At 38.9% G+C, this 24,964-nt stretch overlaps 1 long non-coding RNA gene across 1 annotated transcript; it reads right to left on the reverse strand.

Moving 5' to 3' along the window:
- Positions 1-9,549: 9,549 nt before the first annotated feature.
- LOC113945201 lies at positions 9,550-24,921 on the reverse strand. Its single transcript, XR_003526992.1, has 4 exons — positions 24,744-24,921; positions 19,713-19,917; positions 13,739-13,887; positions 9,550-11,237 (listed from the first exon to the last, which is right to left on the reverse strand). It is a non-coding gene; the product is annotated as an uncharacterized LOC113945201 (long non-coding RNA).
- Between the last annotated feature and the right edge of the window lie 43 nt (positions 24,922-24,964).

Consider the following 24,964-nt stretch of genomic DNA (forward strand, 5'->3'; position numbering starts at 1 on the left):
TCTGGTGGAGATGCATCATCTCGTTAATGGTGACCACTAAATAGAGGAATGCTACTGAAAAGCCACCAAGAAAAAACACTTGCTGTATGACCCCACAAGGGCTTCTTATAACCTGCTATGAACTGCCTTCCTCTGTTATCTCTAGTTTTCCTCACTGTTGGGTTAACTGATTTAAATCACTAAAATAGCAGAAAACTGATTACTAAAATGGCTGAATAACACTTCCAATTTAGTGAGCTGAATCATCTTGTGGAAAGTGTTTGACAAGTGGCAGAACCAGAGCTAAGGGTGAGGAACAGAACTGACCAGAGATTAAGGAGAGAAGGGTTTTGAATTTGGAAATCAGAGGGATGGGAATGCCTTGCTATTGACAGTAAACGGATAAGTCAGCTCAGCTGCAGGTCAAGATGCGGTTCTAAGAGAAAGCAAAAAACAAACAAAGAACCCCAACAGATTCTAGAATACATTTCCTAGCAAAAACACCTTCTAAGAGTCCAAACTTTAGCAACCTAATTCAATCAAAAGGGATAACACTGATTTTAACATAATTTGAGAAATGGATTGCTATTTATTCTGGTGTGTGGTCTTCAGATTTTTGTGAAACATTACTAAGAAGTGAAAAATCACTAAAATTCGATGAATTACCTTTAAACACCTTACTCGCAGAGTGATTTAAAAGTAACAAGAGTTTTAAACTACTTCATGTTGCTTGTTATTTTGAATTATGTTCCTTATCATATTGTTCATGTGTGAAGTATATTCAATTGATATATGTAAATGATATTCCCCTAGGACTTTTTTGGAACTACAATGTGTATGACAGAATTAATATTTAAATATGTGAAAGTAGTAGAAAATAAAAGGCTACAAGAAAGAACGATAAGAGCATGTTGCTTTGTGCTTAGTAAGGAACATATTGATGCCGAGAAAAGATGATGCAATTTTCCTGCGCTTCTGATTTTATAGAGGCTAATGTTGCTTCCTGGAAAAAAAAAAAAAACAAAACCTTGTGATTATAAATCTAGCAAAGGTTGTTCACAGTGAGAGAGAGACCACCTCTTTTCTTTCTCCCCTCCTCCTTCTCCTGACATCCAGTCATTCTGGAGTCTTTTTAAGGTGGCTTTCACTGCCTCATCCTCTTGTAATGAAGGATTTTGCTGTGTACCTGTAAAAGAGATGCGTACAGTTAAAATTCTCTGAGGATTCACTCACCAGATTATCACATCTGACAGTTTTGATGATGGTTGTGTGGTGTGTTTTCTACCTTTAGCAGAAGCCATCCCTCCCTCCTATTCTGCCTCCTCTCCATTTTATTTCTGTCTCAGGAGCTATAGAGGAGAAAGTGAAAATGGAAATGCTTGGTCATCATACTCTTAGGTTAGGTTACAAAAAAATCAGAATGGAAGCAAAAATGTTGAGAGAATCAAGCCTTCATCAACTGTAGTGTGCTGATATAGTATCTCAAATTATTCAGTGTTAGCTATACAGCATGATAGGAAGAAGAAATTCAGGAAAAGCTATAATGAAGCAACCATGGAAAAAGGAGGGAGGAATCAGTAAGACATTCTTTCCTTTCTTACCCTGTGAAATAAATTTCTACCTGGCAAAATGATCTTGTCAATGTATGGAAACAGTCATTCCCTGCAGCGTTTTCCAAAATGTAACTGTGAATAGAAGCTGATGTTAATGATGCCCAGCAAACTTAAAAGCCTCATTTTCTCCTACCTCACCCAACCTGTAGATGTTTATCTAAGCAACTTAAATATAAGGTCTTCCCTAACTATCAAATTTAAGTTTTAAAGTTAAAAGTAGTTCTCTTACCTAAAAGTACCATTCTGATTTGATAGCATCTTATATCCAGTGGCTGTTATGCTTTCAGAGGTAAGTATGACTATACAAGACAAAGACAATGAAGAATCACGTCCATCAACTATGATGAGAAATAACATTGTTTCAGCTGTTGATTGTTACAACAGTTCTAACTTGAAAAAGCATTGCCAACAGCTTAACTACATGTATGCACAAGGGCAAAGACAACATCTCATTGGCGAAATAATGTAATTTCCTAATTCAGGCAAGATCTACATCCCTCTGCTGCCCTGGGGTGATGCCAAAGTGCAGACCCTGAGAGGGAGTCAACTCTGTAGCTTTGAGTCAGCTATGCTGTGCTGTCCAAGGAGGCACCAACAGGGAAAGGAACCTCCTCAGCACAGCTGGTTGGCAATCGCAGGAATGGAGTCTTGGTTTCTCTCGCATTCTGTGCCTCTTCATTTTCTGATGTGCTTTGATTATTCTGTACTCCTCTGCTTGTTCTTAACATGGGGCTCCTTGTTGCCTGTCTTTCTTCACATAAAAACTTTTGTCTGAGTTAGCATTGTATGAAATCCAAAAAGTGATGGTCCATCTTCTCTGTTTGCATCTATTGTCAGTGGCCAAATACTATAAAATTGGTTGCAAATTTAGAAGGCTTTCTTTTTTCTTAAGCCTATGGAAATGAATTGTTGTAGTTCAATTACATTTAAAAGATCTGGTTGGGGTTCTTCCAGAGATTTTGCCTTTAAGGCAAAACTGGCTTCTTAGCAATGTTGACCTTGTTGTTGAAATCAAAATTATAAAGGTCACAGTGCTCAATGTGACTTGGAGTTCACTGTGCAAAAAGCATCTCCTTGAAAAGGCAGCAATGAAAAAGCAGAATACACAAAATTTCCAACAAGATGTTTTGTTGCCTTTGGCTGTAGTGTATTCAAAAGTGTAAAACTAAACCTTTAAAAGAGAAAGATAAGGTTATGTGTCATTATTTGTGGGTCTGAATTTGTGTGCAATCAATATTCAGAAAGCATTCATGAAGATGGTAATGATTTTTGAAAGTGCCTTTTTTGTAGTATTAATAGTCATCTGAAATTTAATCTTGAAAGTGAACTACTGATTATTTTCTTGTTTACAACATTCAAGTTATTCTGTCGGGAAATGAGAAAATAGTGTATGCTTTAGCTGAATAGTTGAAATAAAACAAATTACAAATGGGTAACTTCAGCACAGAACTAATATTTCAATCTATATGCTAAAATTTGTTAATATAAACTGTATAGATAATAAGAATAGCAAATATGCCTCAGAAGTCTTAATGGGAAGAATCCATAAGATATTATTAGACTATGACCAGCTTTGTGTATTGCATTTCTGTTTTTCATTTGGTCACGTATAAATCTTGTAATTCATCTAGTTATGGTTTGTGCTGGTGGGTACCATAAGCTGTGCAGACCATGCAGCAATGTACCACTTATTTCTAAATTTATTTTCTGCATACTGCAATGTAAATTTTTAAGAATATGCATGGCTAACTAACTTTATGAAGTAGTGTGCCTGCTGCAAAGGAGACAAAGACTGTTCTATTTCACAGAGACAGTGTTTCATTTATTTAACCTAAATTGGTTACCATTCTGCAGCAGATGCAGAACCTTAAACATATGTTTAAGTACACCCTTACTTGGAATCTATGGGATTTAAAATGTGCTCTGCGTCTGGTTGATTAAAAATATGTGCTTGCTATGTATTATTATGGTTTAAATCCATTGGAAGACCAGGTATATTCCCTCCCAAGACACATTCAGTTCTTTCAGGGCCACATGGTGTAAAACTGTTCCATTGGTTTTAGCAGGATCATATCTTCAAATAAAGAAATGTCGTTGGTTTTGTTTGTTTTCAATATAATACTGTTTATTCAGAAAAAATATATATTAATTAATATTTCCCAGATTACTGTAGAGGCAGTCAGCAGCAGGCACTTTTCTTGTGCATTATTTACAATTCTATTCCTTTAGTCAGTTGTTTACCTCGGGGAGCTGAGTGACTGCTTCTCAAGTAGCTGGCTTGCTTTATACTGGCTTTTTGTTTGTCCGATGGCATGGCTACTTGGATAGGCTACCATAAAACAAGGAAGGATGTGTGTTTGTGGTGTAGTAGCTGCTTCATGCAAGTTGTCCCAAAGTGAAAATTTGTGCTTGCTCTGTCTTCAGTAGGAATAAAGTAAGACATTAACTGCAAAATAAGAGCGTTCACAGAGGCAATTACTGCAGAGTACCTAAAGTAGTGTAAACCTCTAATCAGGCTACCTTGCAATGATTTATGTGAACATGCTGTTCTAAGCAGGGACTGCTGAACAGTCACCCAACTGCTCTGTTGTGTGGTCCGAGAATCTCATCTACTGGACTTGGTTTCTTATTGTTCATTTCCCTCTGGCCCAGTCCTTAGGTAGTATTTCCAAAACTGTGTATAAAAACTGTAAAAGGGGCTAATGTTACAAAATCTGGAGTCCTTTGAAGACACATTTTTAGCTGCCACCTAAGTAAGCATTCTAGAGTACTTAGCTTGAAAAGAAATATTGTGGTTATGTGAGTATTAAATATGTTCGGGTTAGGTTTTCATCATCTCAGTGGCTTAATGATCTCAAGACATACTCCTATTTTATGCTGCCTCTGCACAGGAGAGTTTACATTTTTGTTACAGCTTTTGTTGTCTCTCTTCAGTTTGCTATCTGTTAAAAAGCAAAAATTTTGCAATTCCTTTTATTTAGTTACACAAACCAATGTGAGTCTCTCCATTTTTTGCTTTCAAAGTCTAGTCATTGAAAGCCTACAGAGTTCAGAGATATATATACTTCCTTAAACTACTGGGTTAGAAATTGCTATTTTAGCTAAGTAGTATATTGTTTCTTGTGTTGTTTCATGTGTTGGAGGAGGATACTCTTTCCCATATGACTCTTTCTGTGAATTGTACATAGTATCTCTGATAAGGATGATGTCCTTTTAAATAAAATTACATGCTAAAATCATCTTGATCCTCACAACTCCATAAATGGATGACTTTGATTATTATAATCAAGTTATGAATGTAAGACCAACCTGTACTCTTACTTTCTGTGAATTGATAGAAAACATGCAGCCCAAACAAAATATAAACAAAAATTGGCAATAGGGAGAATTGCCCTAGAATAGCCTTACAGTGTCTTAGAATGATTAACAGAAAAACAAATAAAAAAGTTATTAATGAGGTGAGAGGGGAAACACTGGCAGTAAGAGTTCTCACTTGAAAGCCAACCTTAGAGAAACTATATATTCAGTAAACAGAATTAAAAAGGTTCTTTGGAGTGGAAGGAGGCCTGTTTTGGGTTTTTTTGGCGTTTGTTTAAGTCCTGATAAAACCTGTCCATATGTTGTGTTAAGAGATGTGATGCACAAAAACAATTAGCAGAACTGCACCCAGAGTGCCAAGAATATGTATCGCTGAGACACATTTTTAACATATAAGGCAACAGTTAAAAAATAGGGATGGGGATATCATGTCATGACTGGAGTACATGAGAACTAGGAGGCATTTGTAGCTGTCCTTGAGATAAACAGAGTAATGGGACAGGGCCATCATGGCCCTTTGCCTAACTGGTTAAAAATAAACACTGCACACATTTCATATGCATCTCTCCCTTCAGTGTGTGGGAGGAGAGAAAAATCCACACAGAACAGATGCTCTGTTCTTGTCCCTTTCATGGCATCCTCCCAGGTTCTTATCCCTGCCCTTGGCTGAGTGATGCTACAGTCAAGGGAAAGGCCTCTGTTTAATTCTTAATCTCTGTGTTATGGGAGCGGGTCTATGGATGTAGCTGAGGATTAACTGATTATTTTATATATTTATTTACTCATAATAAAGGAATAAATCTTGCATCTTGTGGATAATAAAAACAATTTCTCATTACTTTGGTAAGAATCTTGACAGAGTAAAGAAAAAGGATCAAATCTGAATTCAGAGAAGTACCGTCCTATGAAACTGATTCACAGCAAGGATACCTAGGTGAGAAAAAGTACCAAAGAAAATAAAGGAAAGAAAAATTCTAGGTTTATTCAATGTGACACACTTTATAAGACAATCGGAATTTTTTTTTGTCAAAACCAAATATATAGTTGTCCAACATCCTGTTTTGCGTTAGGGGCTGCTGGATTTGGTTTAATTTTTTTTTTCCAAATTATTCGCAAACTGCCAATGCAGCATCTGTCTTTAAGATGATGATTTATGGTGAAAATTCGCTGACCCTCTACTGTAGGACTAAAGTGAAAATATCCTAGCTGGATACTCTGAAGGCTTTGAAGTGAGTATGGATATTTATTAATGCAATGTTCTGTGTTTTGGAAAGAGATTAACGGTGGCGCTTCAGTTGAAGATTTGTCTGGCTCACATCACATTACATTCAGATTGCATCTGGAATCTCTGATCGCTTTGTTTTGCCTTTGGACAGGCATTCAGAATGCTAGTCAGGAATGTTAAGGCCATGTTGCACAGGTATGTGGGCTCAGTGGTGGTGAGGCTGATTCTTCTGTTGACTTGAACTAAATCAAGTGAAACCTCTATTAAGCCAGAGGTATTGCCGCAACGCAAAACAAGCGTGAAAGGATAGTGCAGCACAGAGACTTCCTGCAGGCTTTCCTCTTATTCATTCATTTCTTCAGTGTGTGAGGAACACAGGAGTCAGGTACAGTGGCAATAGGACATTATGATGGCAGAAAGGGAATGAGGAAGTACCACTGTCCTGCTTCCTCTGCTAAGCAAATACAGATCTTTCTAATTACATCGTCTGATTTCAGATATGTGTTATATATTTCCAAAATATATGTTAAGGTATAAATTACTTCGAACATTTTGTGGTTTCGTATTGGGGTAAATACATACAGTCTTCATATTCAACTTCAGTAATATTTTACTTGCTTTTATAAGATTAAATATGTGTACACAGCTATTACTGTTATGTGGCGATATTCAATAACTAAATTTAAAGTTGTGCAGAAGGCCACACATTTAAAAATATAAAATCTCCATTTTGAATGTTTTTCAGTATGTCCTTTCTCTTAAGCCACTTTGTTTTTCACAGCCCCTTTCTAATTAATCTATAAAACATGAATGCCCCTCATACTCCCATCCACCAAGTTGCTTTAGGCCATTAGGGTCCTGCAGCTTCACATGTTGTGGTGCTTAGGGACATGGTTTAGTGGTGGACCTGTCAGTGTTAGGTTAATGGTTGGACTCAGGGATCTTAGAGGTCTTTTTCAACCTAAATGATTATGTGATACTATATTTCATTTACTTTGTGATAAAACTTTTCTTACTGTATCCCTGCGTTTTGGAGCCCTTTTGTGCCTTCAAATCCTTCTCTAAGACTTCTGTTGCTCTTTGTGCTGGTCTTCCCTTCATGCTTGTGTCAGGATAGAATCCATTGCCTAAGCAATCGCTCTCATTCCCACTCCTAGTCCCTGCCCTTCCTGAATTCATAAAAAGTGCTGATATGACAGTGAAGCATTCAGACAGATAAGTGGTAGACTTCCTGAAACTGTGTTCTCTACGCAGTGTCTGTTAGTAGGAGTGACTTGCAGCAACAAATCTGCAGTGTGGAACAGAGCCAGAGAAACCACGAGGAATGAAAGATGTCCAGGTTAACTAAGCAAATTGGCTTGTACAGGGGAAAGATTGGAATGTGTGAGAAATTAAGATAGACTGCTCTTAAAAAGTGCAGAACCACGGTCAAGGGTTCTGTCAATCTTAATTTCCTACTGTTTTGACGTCATTTCTTCCTTTCTCGGGCATCTCTTAGGAAGTCAGTGATAGTGATACTGGTTATCTGCCACTACTATATTAGGGAGAGGTTTCTTCCAAAATGATAAGAAGTAATGTCATTCTCATAATAGAGTTGTCACTAAGCTTCAGAATCATTGTAGTGACTCATAGGGCTCAGCATTCCAGCAAAGCCATCGGTGCATGCCAAAGATTATCATAGACTTTGAGAAGTATGAAAAAATTGGAGTCTGTTCCATGGAAATTCTGTATTCCAGAAAGGCAAATCAGTACAAAATCAGTGAGGAGAAAGAGCATGGTGATCCATGGGATTAGAAGTGTACAGTGTGAGTCTGGGAGCATAATTACATTACACAGTGAAGTATGGTATAGAAATAATTGATCTAACCACCACTAGACTATTTCCAGAAGTCAATTAATACAGCCACGTTAGTTTGGCTTTGAATACATGTTGAAGAAGACTGGCTGTCTTGGTGACAGGGCACATTGGTTTGAAAGGAATGTGCTAACATATCTGTACCGCTCTTAGAACAAGGGGCATGTGGGTATGGAATGTCCACAGTGTCTGCACTGACTGGCCTGGTGTCCCAGTCAGCTTGGACCTCTTCACATTGCATACCATGTTGTAAGAGAGCTGTGCTGTAACAGAGCTTGACTTGATGAGCCAAGCAAAATGAATATTAACAGATGATACGATTCCTTTCTCTGAATGTACCACCAAAGAGGTAAAGCTCTGTTTAAATTAAGGGACTGTGTTAGGAAAGAGCGTAAGTCATTGACTGACTAGGAATACATGAAGTCTAAAAATCAAAATGAATTTTCAGTCAGGGCAGAGACACCTTGAGACTGCCATCTGATTGAGTTATGAAAGGGGCTTTGGTCAGCTTCTGAAAGGGATTGAGTGATATGACTGCAAGTGTAAGAGTTGATTATTTGCAGTGATTCAGGAGTTCCCTTCTAGTCCTGTGTTCCGATGTCTCACAATTCTGTTCAAGTGGCACAGTCAACAATATATTCCACTATTGAATCATCTGGGAAGAGCAGGGTCCTAATTATAACCTTGTGGAGTTGTATTCCTCTTTTATCTTTCATATATTTATTATCTGCAAATATTTCAACTATTTTCAACTAGTGTGTGTGTGTATATATATATATATATATATATATATTTCAGTTAACACAGTTGAGGTGTGAAAGGAGTGATTTGTCTGGTAGCCAGAGTATATAACCTTAAAAATGTGTAGGGAATTAGGCTTCTTCAGTTGTACATTTAATGAAACAATTTTGTTTCATCTTGGTTCTTTTCAAATAGCAATGATAGAACCAGGGAGGTCCTGGTCAGATTTCTTGTAAAAATACACCAAACAATATACATCGTGATTTCAGTCATTTTGGTCATTAGGTTTTAAGAACTGCTGAATTCAGCCAGATGACAAGTCTCCCTAACCTAGTAACTAGATACTTATAGAAAAACATGTCTGGAAGCAGTCATGCTTACAGTGATTTTTCCATCATGCTCTTCTAGCCTTCAGTGGCTAGGAGACTCTTTTGTTTAATAGTTACTGCTGACCTACTGAATAGAACTGCTGAATCAATGAAGTCATGATTTTTTTTGATCCATGTACAGTTTCTGCCTCACAATATCTAATGAAAATTAGTTTAATTTATTACTACCAAAAAAATGCATGCCTTCCAGTATTTATATTATGAAAACTAGTGAATAACAATTCCCAGCTTACCTTTTTACTAATATCCACGACTTAACACATTGCTGTCATATTCTTCTTTACATATTTTTCTAATTCTACCATAATAACCTTTTTGATAATGGAATGACTAAAACTGCATAGAGTATTCATAATGTGCCTGTGGCTTGAGTGTTTACAGGGCAGATTTGTCATGTTTTTCTCTATTTATTTTTAAATAATTCCTAAGTTTGTTTGCTTCTTTAAGCACCAGATGTTTTCAGATTTCTTTCCTGGTGATACTAGCACCTTATGGATATACATATGTGTACTTTCTCTTCCTCTCTTGATGTGCATTGCACTTAATGGCACGGAATAGCCTCTGGCATTTTATCACCCATTCAGTATTGAACCAAACTCTAAAGCTTTTCATAGCCAGCCCTAGATTTTCTCAGCCTAATAGTTTTGTGTCATCTGATTTTTTTTTTTTTGTCTTACTATGGGTGTACTTTTCCACATTGTTTATGAATATATTGAAGGGCCCTCATCTCTCAGTCGAGCCTATGTCAGTGAATCCTGAGAAAGAATACAACCAATATAGATTCTGACCTGTAAGAATCACTCAGCTTTTTTTCTTCCTAAAATGAATCTTACCATTTTAGTTTTATTATTTATTTATTGCATAAGTAGATGTATTTTTAATTAATTTTCATGGTGCAGTTCTGCTTTTCAAAGTGTTTATAGGATAATGGGAAAAGAAGACAACAGAAATTCACTGCTTTCTGATGATTTAAATATCACACATGTTGACTTTAATGACTCTAATTAACGTTTTTATTTCATCACTGTATGGGATTCTGGCCCATACTGACAATTGAGAGCAATTGTCAAGGAAAAAAGTATACAAAAAGAAACTGTTCTTTTTATTTTTTGAATGTTAGCATGTAAAGGTTGTCTTTGACTGTCTACAATCTTCTATTGGTTTAATCCACTATGCTTACTTATTAAGCTATGAATACCTGCAAATCCTTTAAAGGATTAACTGTATCTGCCTGCTAAGCTTTCCAAGGCAGTTAAAAATAACTGCAGGCTGATTCTACTGACACACTAAAAATGGGACCTACTCTACATTTTATGTTGTATTTGCTGCTGCTTTGACAGATGTAATACAGTCTGGAGGTACTTAAACCTATGGAGTTTGTTTGACCAAGTGCTCTCAAAACCCCCATTATAACTAGCAGCTGTTTTCCCTTACAGCCCATAGAGAATTAGCATTTGCTTTGTCACATGAAAAATACCGATGACCGAGGACGTGCAAGGTGGAAAAAAAAATTAAGCTTAATATCAGTTCATGAAATAAAGGTGTTCTCTGACGAAAAGGCCTTGACTTGCACAAGTGGTCTGCAGTGCATGAGGTGGCTTTTGCTAGCTGCAGTCATTGACTTCAAAAAATGTGTCTCTTTTCCACATTTACAAAATTGTTATATTCTAATACAGTATGAGCATGTTTGTGGGGTGCTGATTGGTATTATTAGGAGGAGAGCCAAACAGATGAGATTCACTAGAGTGGAAGGCTTACAAGTAACACACAGTTTTTCTCTTGATGGTCCAGAGTGCATGAGACAGCAGTACATTAAAATGTGTACTGACTACCTCTATGCTCTGCTATTCCTTCTGGCTCTCAGGGAAGAAGAGTTGGCAGTCACCACCTTCCTTGGTCAGAGAAGTTAAATTGTGTAATATATAAAATGGAAGCTTTGAGACAAGGCTTTTCACTTTTCCTTTTGCCAGATATTTTCTCTCTGAAGTCTTGTACAGCAGAAATTCCAGATTGCAAAAGGGATGCTGGTATTTTCTTGTTGTCAAAGGACAGAATGCCTGATGTGGATCCTTCTTTGCTTCAGTGATTCCTGCTTTCCTTAACAGATTCTTTAGGGTCTGGCAAAAAAAAAAAAGTAGAAGAGCTGAAACTGGTTCTCACACTTTTAAGAGCTGAAGGAATATAACGTAGCATAAAGCTATTTTGGTCCCAAGTGTTAGGCCTCGGGCTAATTAATACTAAAGGGGGTGCATGAAACCTGCATTTCTTTCAAATGGTGAAGGGGAAATACTGAAAACCAAATGCAGCGAGATGTAGGTACTCAAAAGGGACGACTCTGTCAGCATTCCTTTCTAGTGAACTCCTGACTGCAAAGCAATATGAACTTGGGTTGTGGCTTGCCAGCCACCCTGTCAGGGTGTGAAAGCATTGACACAAGTGCAGAAGGAATATTGGATTGATCAATGTGGATTCAACCTTCAATCCCCAAATAATATTTTACACGGCTGAAGGCTGCTAAAATTCTTTAGTTTAGCTACTGCAAGAGCTAAGTTGTTGCTGCTTAATTATTCGTCTGTTCAGTAATGGGAGGTCTGTAGATTTTCCTTCTCTTCTAAATAGGTAAGCAAACTGCACAATCCAAGCCGAAGGTTCTAGCTCAGACACAACATTCAGTGTAACTCCATTAACATGTGCTACTTTATGTCTAAAATACTGATTAAAATTTGTGCTGAGACAACTTCATACTGAGCTGTATCAGTAGATTACATTATCCTTTTACTAATTCTTGCTAAGGGAAGTTAACAAAAACTTGGGAGAGTTACAACATTTTAAATCATTATTATAGTCAGTGTCTGCCCATGTGTGGCCCTAGCATGCCTGAGGAGTTGCCACAGTAAAGCAGCTTCATTGCTTCTGATACTTCAGGAGTGTTTCTTAGAACTATTTGCAGAACTTCTAAAGTATTGCACTACTCTGGCAATAGATGACACAGACTTATTAGGTATATTGTACAGTTTTACTTATTTCAATACTAATTTTTCTAATTAGGCATATATTGCTTAATGTTTGTTTTTATCTGACCTTCATGGCAAACTGTCAAGTTAAATTTTACTCAACATACATTTTGGAGACAGGAAGTAGACTTCCTAACATAAACTACTTGGAACTTTGGTATGAATAGAAACTAGCATTCTTATGTTTTAAAAATAAAAAAATCATGTGGAACCCAAGCTTGTCAGATTTTTGTCAGAAACTTGCTGGTTGTCTGCCAGCTTATCTACCCATCCACTTGGCAGGTGGCCCAGCCTTCCAAGAGCTGCAGCTGCCTCTGTGTCAGGGATGGCAGCACTTCCAGGGCTGCCGGCTCCAAAGCAGGTGGCCAGATGGACTTCCTCTCAGGTACCACCCAAAGGGTCCCTGTCATCGTGGGGTAATGTGCTGCATGTGCAGCCTGTCTCCTGGCAGGGTGGAGAACTAAGGAACTTTCAGGTCTGGAAATGTTTTCTCTTGTGCCAGCTTTCGGTAGTTTTCTAATAAATTGTTTTGTAAGTGGACATCCTATTCCTGTCACTAAGGAAGGCCTTGTATCTGAAAAGAGGGATGTATGCCTTTAACACATCATTTTGTGGCAGTCCTGCTTCCAAGGTTCATGTAGAAATGACACAAAATCCAACAGCATGTCTAGAGGAATGCTGCTTTTTAAGTTGGAATTTGGCTTCCGACAGAGCATTGGGTTTCGTTGAGGTTTTGTGCTTTCGGTTTTTCTTAACAGACATTCTTGGTTCTCCTACAAATATCTAATCTTGTTTTAGATTGAATCAGACCTCAGCAGTATCTTGTGGACTTACATGCAAGTTTTTAATCAGTTAGATATTCATGGTAGTTGATACAACTTTGGTATTAATAATGTATTGTGAAAGAACTGTAAGAATAAATAAAAGCTGATAAGCTTTATGTTGGTGTGTACATGGTTGTTAACCTTAATAGTTTTTCTCCTATCTTTTTAGGGCTGAGAACAGTACAGTTTAATAGCACAGAGTATTATGGGGCTTGTAACTCTTCATGTTTGTATAAAAGTAAGTGCTAACTCAAACAGGTTAATAAATAATAAAAGCACAAAGCAATTTTTCTTTCTTTTCCTGATTGTTCTTTAATATTTTACTGCATTTCGAATAGCTTGCTAGAAAACTTATCTTTCCTAATGGAGCTCTACTCCAAAAATAAATCAATTCACAGTAATAGGCATGACTGGAGAAGAACCATTTTTTCTGCTCCAGCTATTGCTTGTAGATTGCTACTAGATGCCATATAAATAAATAAATCTCAGCTTTATTGAAGCTAAATAATGATATTGAAAGACACATGTTAATGAAATAAAGCAACTATGATGCACCAAATATTTTATAGACTGTTGTCTGGAGATGATACCTTTTTCTATGATTGCCCTCAGTGAAATTTAATGAAGAACTTTTAATTAACATAATACACTACAGCATAAGATAATGCTTCTTATAATTATTTTGTCAAACAGAAACACTGATACCACAGAAGATAATATTCTGATAAAATTTCTCCAGCTTGGTAACTTTTTCAGAAACTTAGTGATTTAACTTCATACCTTGCCCCACTATAGTTACTAAGTTCATTCCTGAAGTTCCTAGTGGGGTAGAATAACAGTTTCAGGATCGAGGTGGATAGTCTTTTTGCTTGTATCTACAATGCAAGAGTGAAGGATCAAACATTGTCTTCTTTAATGGGTCCAATGGCCTGTCAAAATCAATACAAAAGATGGAAGCATTATAATTTAAAAAAAAAAATCCTCTCCTGTTTCTCATCTATTATATGTTGGGGTAGAGAAAGTTGGTCTTGTTGTACATTTAGCAGATGCTTCCAATGCTGTCCAAAATGAAACCAAGCTCAATTGATTTGCCTCTGTGCTATGCTGGCTTTATGTGCATTGAAAGCATTGGAGCTCTGTTAACAATAAAATTAGAATGAAATAGAAATAAATCGTGCACACTGTTTCTTGCTGACTTGATGACAAGTAGTTTCTCTTTGATTTTATTATTCTTTTGCACTAGCCAATATAAAAATTTTGCTAATATGTTTTTCACAACACTTACAAATAGTTGACTGACTCCATTTCTGCTTATGAACTTAATAACAACATGCTTACATGAAGTAGCCTAGGATGGTCACATCTTCAGCTACACACTGGCATAGCTCCAACAGCATAGCTGTTGACTTCATAAGGATTTAGATACAAACTTAAAGTTAAGCCCATGCTTAACTATTTTGTCAGTCTGTCTCTCTCTTCCTGTCTTATGGCTCTTACTATCAAATAACATCTGTGAAATTTAGCTCATGCTGACATATGAGTGAATGTTCAGGTATTCCTGTATGCTCTTTGTACCCAAGACCGTGATCGATTTATTTACTCTTGTTTCAAGCCTGAAGAAAAGACTGTATCCACTGTGACTTCCAGGGTGGTGTGACCCATGTGTGCTCTGGGTGTGAGCATGTGTGCGCGTATCTGTTTTCAAAGGCAATGTATGTGCCTCTCATCTAACCAAAACTTCTGTAAGCAGGTAGATTGTATTTCAGAATAAAACCTTATCTGGGAATCTACTCTAAAACTCATTCTTTTTGCAGCAGTTCTAAATTAAGTCCCCTTTTTTGTGGCTTTTGATTTAAATCACAGGTATCAATAACTTGATAAACATTTTAAAATTGTATTTAAAAACATTTACAGCAAAAATACTACACCAGTAATAGTAGCAAAGATTTAGAAAGTGAGTTGCGTAAGAACTATTTTATAGCCTGAGATTGTAATCTCATATACAACCCAAAAGTTATTACACAAAGGAAAGTGTAATCAAATTATGACTGTATGCAGTGGCTTTCATAAAGATGTAAGTTTTTGTAATACTTAATAAACTAAGAGATTTTACCAGAAGTGTAACCTTGTATTTCTGTGATTTATGTGCATTCTTCCCCAAAATAGCATTCAGATACAATAAGGTTTAGTTGGGCATTTATGCATGACAGAATGAATGAGTGTGGTATTTGACTGTCTGGAGAGCTGTGGATATATTTAAACAAAAAGTTTTATAACTGCTTTAATTATCTTGATAAATCGGGAGCTAAGTGTTATTGGCATAACGAGTAAAAAAAAAAATATTTTAAGCACACATTTCCTTAAATTTTAGTTCCTAAAAAGCATGTCCACATATCTCTTCATATTTTACTATTTGCTAGATGTGCTGCAGTTTCCCCTGGCATGTGTGTCCTGTAAGACAAGGGACAACAGAATCAAGAAATAAACATCTGACCATGTCACAAATCCAATTAACTCTGACAAGGGTTAGTAAAGTCAAGTGAATAACAAAGCACTGCTGTCTGGAAGCAGCTTTGTGGACGGTAGAACACCAGCTGGACAAAGCAAAAGTACTTCAGGCAGCTGAATTTTCTGCATCCACTAAGACCATCTTATACCCTGTTGAGGTCACAGCACTATAGCATTTTCAAGTGTCAGATCTCATCTCTTCACTGTTTCTAAGCAGCAGAGAGGAGGAGGGAAGCATTCCCCTCACAGAATGTAAAATATTTGCTAATGTCATTACAAGGTAATGCAGTGAAGCAGAAACTGCTGTTAACATCACACGGCCTCTTCTCAACCACCGCTGTGGTGGGTTATGATAAACCTTCAGTAGATTTCAGTGCAGCAATCCTCAGGCAGAAATTCTGGTGCTTGTCTAATGCCAGGACCTGTGCATGTTAAAAGTAGCTCTCCATTCCCTAGCTCTTGATGCACATAGTTATCTTATGTCCCGTGTAACAGAACCAAACAATTAAATGAGTGCTTTGCTGCATTCATTCATGCTTGAGACTCAAAAACGTGGGTGAATTTCTCATCTTGAGTATAGCAGGGTCAGTCTAGTGACATTCCTTTGGCAAAGTTATTTTGGATTTATCTTGAGAGGAGAATCCGATCCCTGACCTTCTGACTGGAAATTGAAATTTTTCACTGCTTGTTTCCAGATTGAAAGGAAATATGTGCTCCATTTACTTCATCTGTGTAACTCAGACAACACTGTATTACACTTGGAAGTTCTACAGCTTGGTTTCTTTTCTTGCTCTAGCCTATTTCACAGTCCCTAAGTAAAATGCTCACTTGCCATTTAAACTGGAGTAATGGAAGAAATTTTAGACCCATCAAGTATTATACAATATTCAGTGTTATTACTGCTAATTGACGGAATTATTTGCAGCTCCTAATGACCTGCTTTTCTAGTTGCCAGAACAGTCAAATGTGTAGTTTCTCAGTTTTAACATGGGCACTAAAACTGAAACAAACAGCTATCTTCAGCTTTGGGATGGAGGAAGAAATGTTTCTTCGGGAAACAACATGAGAATTTGGGTTAGCTCATATCTCACAGCTAGTTTCCAGCTGACTAGCACTGGAAATTTCCCAGCACTTTTCTAATATTTCTATTTAATTGAAACCAACATTATATTAACTTCAGCAAAATTTTCCAAAGGGAGAGTTCTCAAGTTTAGAATGGGATTTCTGTTCTAGAAACCAGAGACAAATACACACAATGACTCAGTGATTAGGTTATTAAATTATTAGATTTAGAGCAGGAAGCTGAAACTGTTTCCTCTCTCCTAATTCTACATGCTTGTATTCACTGCACCTTTTGAATCTTGCAGAGGGGCAAAAAGTCTGTGTTTGGTCCTATCTTTCCCAACACTGAGAAATTAACATGGGGTGAGATGGGTAAATTTACTTTTAAGCATCACGATGGTCTCTGAAGTCAGGAAAAGGAGCAAGGAAACAATAATGTGCAAGATTACTTCTGCAGAAAATCAAAAGTGAAACATATCATCATGCTTCTACATTGAAACTTGATCTTCTTGCTACAACTTTGGACACAAATAGAATTTAGCAAATGGATATATGCTGTAGATGCAGCACAGCCATATGCTGACATACGATTACCATATGTCAGTCCACAGTGATTCTCGAGCTCCTGAGACATGTTTTGTTCTTTAAATAGCTTTCTGTCTTTTTAACATTTTGGAACACATTGACTATTTTCATTATGCTTTTTTCTCTTTCCTTTGAAGCCACATGTATTTCTGACTGACTTAGATTAGGCAAAAAGGACTGATAGAATGAAGCTAAATTAGCTTTTGGAGATTACTACTACAGTCAAATATATTCAGCACTCTAAGAGTCAACGTGAACTATTGAAATAAAATGAAGTCTACATTAATCTTTATAAATAAAGAAAACATATGGATTGGGATTTTTGTCCTGAGTTCATCCAGGATCACCTACAGTATTTTATTCCTGGTATGTAACATGGCAAGTTAAAATTTAATTTTAAAAAACCAAACCAAAAACTTTTGTATTTAATTATGTATCATTAAAACCTGAGATTTTGACTTGAACTGGAGACCATCTGAGTCAGAAGCTCACAGACTCAAAGAGAGAACAATGGTATCTGTCAACTGGTATTTCCTGTTGGTTTTCACTACAAACAACAAATTTGATATTATCATATGATCTGCAGATGTGCCACATGAAGGCACTTAGATGCAAGTTTTAGAGAGACCTACAATTTTAGGCAAATAATAGGTAAACAAACCTCCTATCTCCTAAAAAAACCTCTATCACAATAGTGTTAACATATTTTAACAAATTGTGTGACAGTTCATAAGTTCCTACAAGTTTTAGAGGAAAAAATACTTTAAATTTACTTAAATGCCTGTGAGAACTCTAAAAAAGTAAGGAAGAATAATGAGAACATACACAAAGATTGTAATGCACCGTGTGAAGGTAAAAGAATTGTACTGAACACATTCTTTGGCTTTTGCAACATCTTATATAGGCTTTATTGGCAACATAATTTGTATCTTTAGTGAAAAAAGAATTGCTTTATACTTATCAAGAGAGAAGTCATCTCTTTCTGAATGTCTGAAAAAATGCTGAGAATAATAACTACCATAAACAAGTCATTAGTAAGAATTTACTTTTCCCATTTAAAGATTATTCCTGCCTGGAGACATAACATAATTTCTCAATTTACTCCAGCCTCCTAGGAACTGCAAACCAAAGGCAGCAAGTGTTAGACTTCCCTACAAAGTGTACATAGCAGCTGAGGCTGGCACAGGAAGAATTCTTAAGACTGTGCTGAAAGAAGCAGTGTTTCTTCAAAGCCTCTGATTTGACATAGGTACATTGGCTTTCTATTTCAGTGTCTCAGAAAGGGTCAAAGCTCTTCGGTGTGGAAGGGCATAAAGTAGCGCTTGACACATTGGACATAAACACTTATGTCATGCAGACATCCTGCTGTTATAAATAAATCAATTCCTGCTTGCACTAAAAGGCACTGATGTAATCACAAAATGTTTTAGAGACCTTTTACTCCTAACTGTGTAACACTGGAAATTTTGCCCCTCTGCAAGTTATTGATTGGGCCTTAGTACCCTTCTGTTGAAATAAAGGCACTTCTGTCAATTTGAGTAAGTGGAAACCAAAGGCCCCTAAGCTTTGGGTTAGCCTTCTGTACAGGAAAGGAAACAACCCCAAATGTATGGTGATATGGGGATAGTTCTCCTCCCACAAACTCTTTGGTTTCCAGATTCATTGTAAGTGGGTGCACAGATTTCTTCTGGATGACACTGGAAGGGAAAAATGACAAAGATTATATGAGACAATGTTTTGTTTCTTATCCTAGGAAAGCCTTGGCACAATTTGGGTGTTCTCTGGACTTAAACCCACTAGCAGAAAAATATAATGATGCTATTATGAGACCAAATGGAGGGACAACACATAATACCATATACAAGCAAAATCAGAGCAGAGCTAGAATGTGGAAAGGGGGAGGTAAATAATGGCATGAGTTATTTATCAGGTACTATAATGTGAGGAAAAGAAGAGCACCTCTTTTCAAAAGGGAATCATAGAAATTTATTGAGGATATTATGACATCATTCCTCTAAATCCCTTATGTTCCACTGTTCTCTATGTTTCTCAGTGGTAGCCCCTTGCTCTCAGGAGTTTTGCACCTGCTTGTTCTATTTCTGCATTCCAATATTGGCGAGGTCCTGTCTGTCTAAGCTTGTCTCTCAGGCTCAGCATCTCTATTTGACTGTGAGCAAAACTGTCACAGTGGTAAACACTGTCAGAAAAATATTATCTTTTTTTTTGCATGTGAAAGCAAGGGGTGAGAAGGCCTTACTCAAGATATTTTCCTGGCAATGTGGCTGCAAGGCAAAGGCTTTTGTTCCTCCCCTGCACTACCAAGCAACACATGTTCCAGCATCAGTGAAAAGCAGGATCTGAAACAAGTAAAACAGTGTCACTCAGAAACTGCAGGAGTGAGAAAAATTAGAGGACTTCCTTCTGCCTGGGAAGTCTTTGTGTAGACAGTAGAGGCTGGTGTGAAACATCTACATGAGACAGGTGAAAGGGGAACTTGATGCTTCTTAGAAGTCCTGTGGTTGAAGTTTTGTGAGATCCCTTTATTTCAGGTGGTTTCAAAATGGGTGATAGAGATGTGTGGTACTGTGCCAGTTCTCACCTGATGCAAAATAATTTCTGTGTGAGGGTATACTGGAGATGTGAGGAACCTCAGCTCCTGCTGTTTACAGCTATCAGTCTACTCCTGCTGCTCTGAGTGACTTGCTAAAATAAACATAGCCTATACTGGTTTATTCACTGCACACAGACAGAACAAAAACTAATAGCTTGTGATGCACCATAATTTTCCAGGAAAATATAGCATTCTGAAAGCAAAAATACTGAATTTAGATGAGATTCACATCAGTGTGTTTTACTGATTTAGAGAAACAGTTTCAGAAAAAGAGGATTACCTAGCTGAGACTAATAGCTACATTCAGCATACTTACACTAGTTTACATTGTAAATAAGAATTCCATCAGCCCAGCAGAAAAGGACCTGGGGGTGCTGGTCGACAGCCAGTTGAACACGAGCCAGCGGTGTGCGCAGGTGGCCAAAAAGGCCACGGGAATCCTGGCCTGTATCAGGAATAGTGTGGCCAGCAGGACCAGGGAGGGATTGTTCCCCCGTACTCGGCACTGGTGAGGCCGCACCTGGAGTACTGTGGGCCCATCTCTACGAGAAAGACATTGAGGTGCTGGAGCGAGTCCAGGAAAGGGCAATGGAACTGGTGAAGGGTCTGTAGAGTAAGTCCTATGAGGAGCAGCTGAGGGAGGTGGGCTTGTTTAGCTTGGAGAAAAGGAGGCTCAGGGGTAACTTCATCACTCTCTCCAACTACCTGAAAAAGAGGTTCTAGCCAGCTGGGGGTCAGCCTCTTCTCCCAGGCAACCAGCGACAGGACAAGAGGAAATTGCCTCAAACTGTGCCAGGGGAGGTTCAGGTGGGACACTGGGAATAATTTTTTTACTGAAAGGCTGGTTAAGCATTGCAACAGACTGCTGATCCAGGTGGTGGAGCCACTGTCCCTGGAAGTATTCAAGAAACGACTGGATGTGACACCTAGTGCTATGGTTTAGTTTGTATGGTAGTGTTTTGTCAAAGGTTGGACTCGATGAACTTGGAGGTCTTTTCCAACCTTAGTGACTATGATTCTGTCACCTGTAGGGGGAAAACAGTATTTAAACATGCCTTGCTTTATTGTATAGTGCCACCTAGGGGGTAAAGGCTTTTAAACTTTACAGTGGCAAAGGAGAGGGACCTCTATTAATAACAGAGAAAGTATTTCTTACATTAAATCATTTGTCTTTTGGAATGTGGGCAAACAAATTGTTGCTGAGATTTCCATACTGTGGAATCTGGCAAAAGAATTGTAACTTTCACAGTTCCCTCTGGAGCTGGCCATACTCTCTTCCATAGTCTGACAGTGATTGAAGGTGTCACAAATCCTGATTTTCTCCTCTACTAGCCAGCTCTTGCTCATATGATCAGTGGAGAGGTTATCTACATCTCATCTACTGCTGCAAAGCTGGGTAGGAGATTGCTGTACTGCTGCTTTTGAATCTCCAAGAACTTAAAGTAGAGCCTTGAAAAGTTTGCTTTGTGGGGCCAAAAGCAGAGAGGAAACCCTGGCCTACTTCTACTTAATCTAGTCTGCTGAAGGAAGGTACTGTACGAGGCAGGAATGAGATGCTGGGACTTCTCTCTCTCTGGGAGCAGCTTTGTTTTATTCCCCCGAAACTTCCCCCCCTCCCCTCCCACATTACAAATTACATTTGGCTCCTTTGGGCTTCTTATGATTCAGCCTAGAAATGGGCAAAAGAAACCTAGAAAAATCTGCCTGTCTCTGTACCATATTTGTTTTCTTCAAAATGAGTTTCGGATTAAAAGCCTGAATTGTGGAAATTTCTTTCCTGAAAGAACAAAACTCCAGGAGAGCTAATATTTTAGAAGTGGGGTTTCCCCCCACCACCACTTTTTTATTCTCTCAAATAGTATTTGATTTTATTCTGTACCTTCCACAGCAGATGGCGTGCCTGCCTCCCTGAGCCCAGAGACCCCAAGCAGAATGCAAATTATACATTCGTGTAGGCAAGAAACCCACTTCCCTGTCCTTAGAGGAAGGTAGTGATGCTACCACAATATTTTTGAAGGAAAAGTGTCAACATTTTTGATTGCATGACTGTATGTTTGAACTGCAATAAAGGGCAGGTGTCTCTTCCCTTCCTTTAGTACTCTCCACAACATAAACAATTAAGATTTTATTATTAATAAGAAGGGAGGAAATACCTGATTTTATTTGTATTAAGTTCCTTTTTAAAATCATACATACTGAAAAAAAGAAAAAAAGGCCAGCTGACACAAATGCTTTGTCTGTCCCTTAGAAATGGAAAAAAAGAAATTATTTTGGAACTACAAGCCACAAACATGGTAAAATGATGTGGGAAGATACACCAAAGCTTGCTGTAAGTACCCCTCAGGTAGATAAGTTCTGTGGTAAAATAATGGCAAGATGGATAAAGCAAACTCATACAATTGTCCTCTAGATGTCATGATGTAGAATAAAGAAGCAGCTGGATACCAGGGCTGCCACACTTGAAGCTAAATGAGTTTTGACAGGATTGTTAGAGAAAAGCTACAGTAGGGAATGGTAAATTCACAGTGGTGCCCATCCTGATGCGGAATGCTCCAGAACAAACAGGCTACTGCTCAGGTACTGGCAGTAAACACTGTACCAAGCCTAAGGGAGAGGGACACGCATCCACATCAGGTCCACATGGGGCATTCCAGCTCTGTCACTCAGGGTGAATTTTTGGTGACTTTGTTGTTTTGATAAAAGTCAGAGAGAATATGCAGCTACTCTCATAACACAGTGCTTTTGCCTCTATTTCTTACCAAAACAGCATGGTTTTTACAGATATATGTACCTGTAAATAAAATGACAACATAATAGCGGTGATAATAGAAGTTATTAAACACAATTTGGAATATTCAGAACTTCAGTTACAAAACAGAAAGAATCATACTGCTGTTCAAATTCTTGAAATAACCTTTTCAGAATCTTTCATTTTACAGGGCCTGGCTCATTAAAAGCTGTGGCTTAAAGGTATTCAGAGCTAATGTGTCTTAAAGTGTGTTTCTTTTTTTCCCACTGTATCCCTCTGTTAAAGGAAGCATCACCTACCCTTGCCTGCAAACCTTACCTCTCTGAAGTAAACCTTTATCTAATGTACCAGAGGCATACCAGATGCCTCTGATAGTCTGGTCTTCCTTGACAAACATTGTCTGCTGGCAGCAAGGCCAAAATCATATAATGTAAAACCTGTTAATCAGAACTGGGTATATCTACACTTGCTGTCACAAGTAGAAAAACAAGTCAGTGTTTAACAGGGATAAATGAAGAAGAGGCAGAGGAAGTCTTGGAGAACCACATCTGGAGAAATAATAAAAGAAAGTGTTCCCATAATAAGAGGTGACAATATTGTGGAAGCAGTGTCCACACTGTGACACAGAGCAAGCACATAGAGGTGCAGCACAATGATGGTGGCAATTAAGGGTAACTGTCCCTGTGTCTCAGGAGCTTGACTCCAAGGGACAGATGCACAGGAAGCCTTTTGGTGCCTGAGAGGGGACATCCCTGGGGCCTTTTCTTACCTCATCCCTCCTCCCATTGTATATATATGGGGGTTGAAAAAAGAATCCCCTGTCTGGCTCCTCTGCACTCATCCAGAGAGACCCTACCCAAGAATCTGAACAACATGTGGCTGCTGAGCCCACAAAGATACCTCTTAGCACAGGTGAATGCTTAAATGCTGTAGATAGTATATCCAAGTCGTCACAGAATCAATTAGGTTGAAAAAGACCTCTGAGATCATCGAGTCCAACCTGTGACTGAACACCACCATGTCAACTAGACCAAAGCACCAAGTCATTTCCTGAACACCTTCAGGGATGGTGACTCCACCACCCGGAGCAGCAGCCTGTACCAGTGTTTAACCACCCTTTCAGCGAAGAAATTCTTCCTAATGTCCCACCTAAACCTCCCTTGACACAGCTTAAGACTATGTCCTCTTGTCCCGTTGCTGGTTGTCAGGGAGAAGAGGCTGACCCCCACCTTGCTACAAACTTCTTTCAGGTAGTTGTAGAGAGCAATAAGGTCACCCCTGAGCCTCCTCTTCTCCAGGCTAAACAACCCCAGCTCCCTCACCCCCTCCTCATAGGACTTGTGCTCCAGACCCTTCGCCAGCTTTGTTGCTGTTCTCAGGACCCACTCCAGCACCTCAATGTGCTTCCTGAACTGAGGGGCCCAGAACTGAACACAGTACTCCAGGTGTGGCCTCACCAGTGCCACAGAGGTACAATAATTTCACAAACATTTAAAAATCTTTAATATTCATGACTCTGCCAGTGCCATTTATCCCATGCTTGGTACTTTAATGACAAAGATAATGACAACCACAGCAAATGCTATTTGGACATGACAAAGGAGGTGCTTTGCCCCTCTCCCCCTCCCCACCCCAGCACTGAATTCCAGGGACACTTCAAACTCCTGCTGTGAACCTGGGCCTCCTCAGGTCTCTGGTGCCCAAACAGCCACTTAGGGAAGAATACAGGATGCAGACACCGGGCCACATTGGCTCTTGAAACTACTATCGTGATGAGCACCTTTACAATACTTTAGATAGTCAGGCTGATAATCCACATAAACTAGTGAATATGTTGAAGGTTTCACCATCAGCAGCTGGTGACACCTGACGGAAGCCTCCAGGTCACCACTACCAGCAACTGGCTGCTCCGGAGGGAATCACAGAATCAAATGGGCAGGGCTGGATGGGACCACAGTGGGTCACCTGGTCCAACCCCCCTGCTCCAGCAAGGTCATCCTAGAGCACATTGCACAGGATTGCATCCAGACAGCTCTGAAGTATCTTAGTGAGGGAGACTCCACAACATCTCTGGGCAACCTGTTCCAGTGCTCAGTCACCCACACAGTAAAGAAGTTCCTCCTTTTCAGGTGGAAGTTCTCGTGCATCAGTTTCTGCCCGTTCCCTGTTGTCCTATTGCTGGACACCACAGAGAATAGCCTGGCTCCACCCTACTGGCACCCCCCTTTTAGATATTTATACACATTGATTAGGATCCGGCACGTCCGAACCTGGCAGCAAAGACAAAACCCGTCCGAGACAGCAGGGCCAGGGCGCTTCGTGGCGCCGCAGCCCTGGCCAGTGCCCCCCCTCCGGCCGCTCCCGGCCCCCACACGCCAACATGGCGGCTCCGCCCGTCCCCGCTCCCCGTCGGCGTCTTGACGTCACGTCCGCGCTGCCCCGGTAACGGCCGGACGTCGCGGGCGCGCTGGGAACCCGGAAGAGACGGCGA

The sequence above is a fragment of the Corapipo altera genome, unplaced genomic scaffold, assembly GCF_003945725.1.
Source record: "Corapipo altera isolate COAL_440 unplaced genomic scaffold, ASM394572v1 44, whole genome shotgun sequence".
In the NCBI taxonomy this organism is placed as follows: Eukaryota; Metazoa; Chordata; class Aves; order Passeriformes; family Pipridae; genus Corapipo; species Corapipo altera.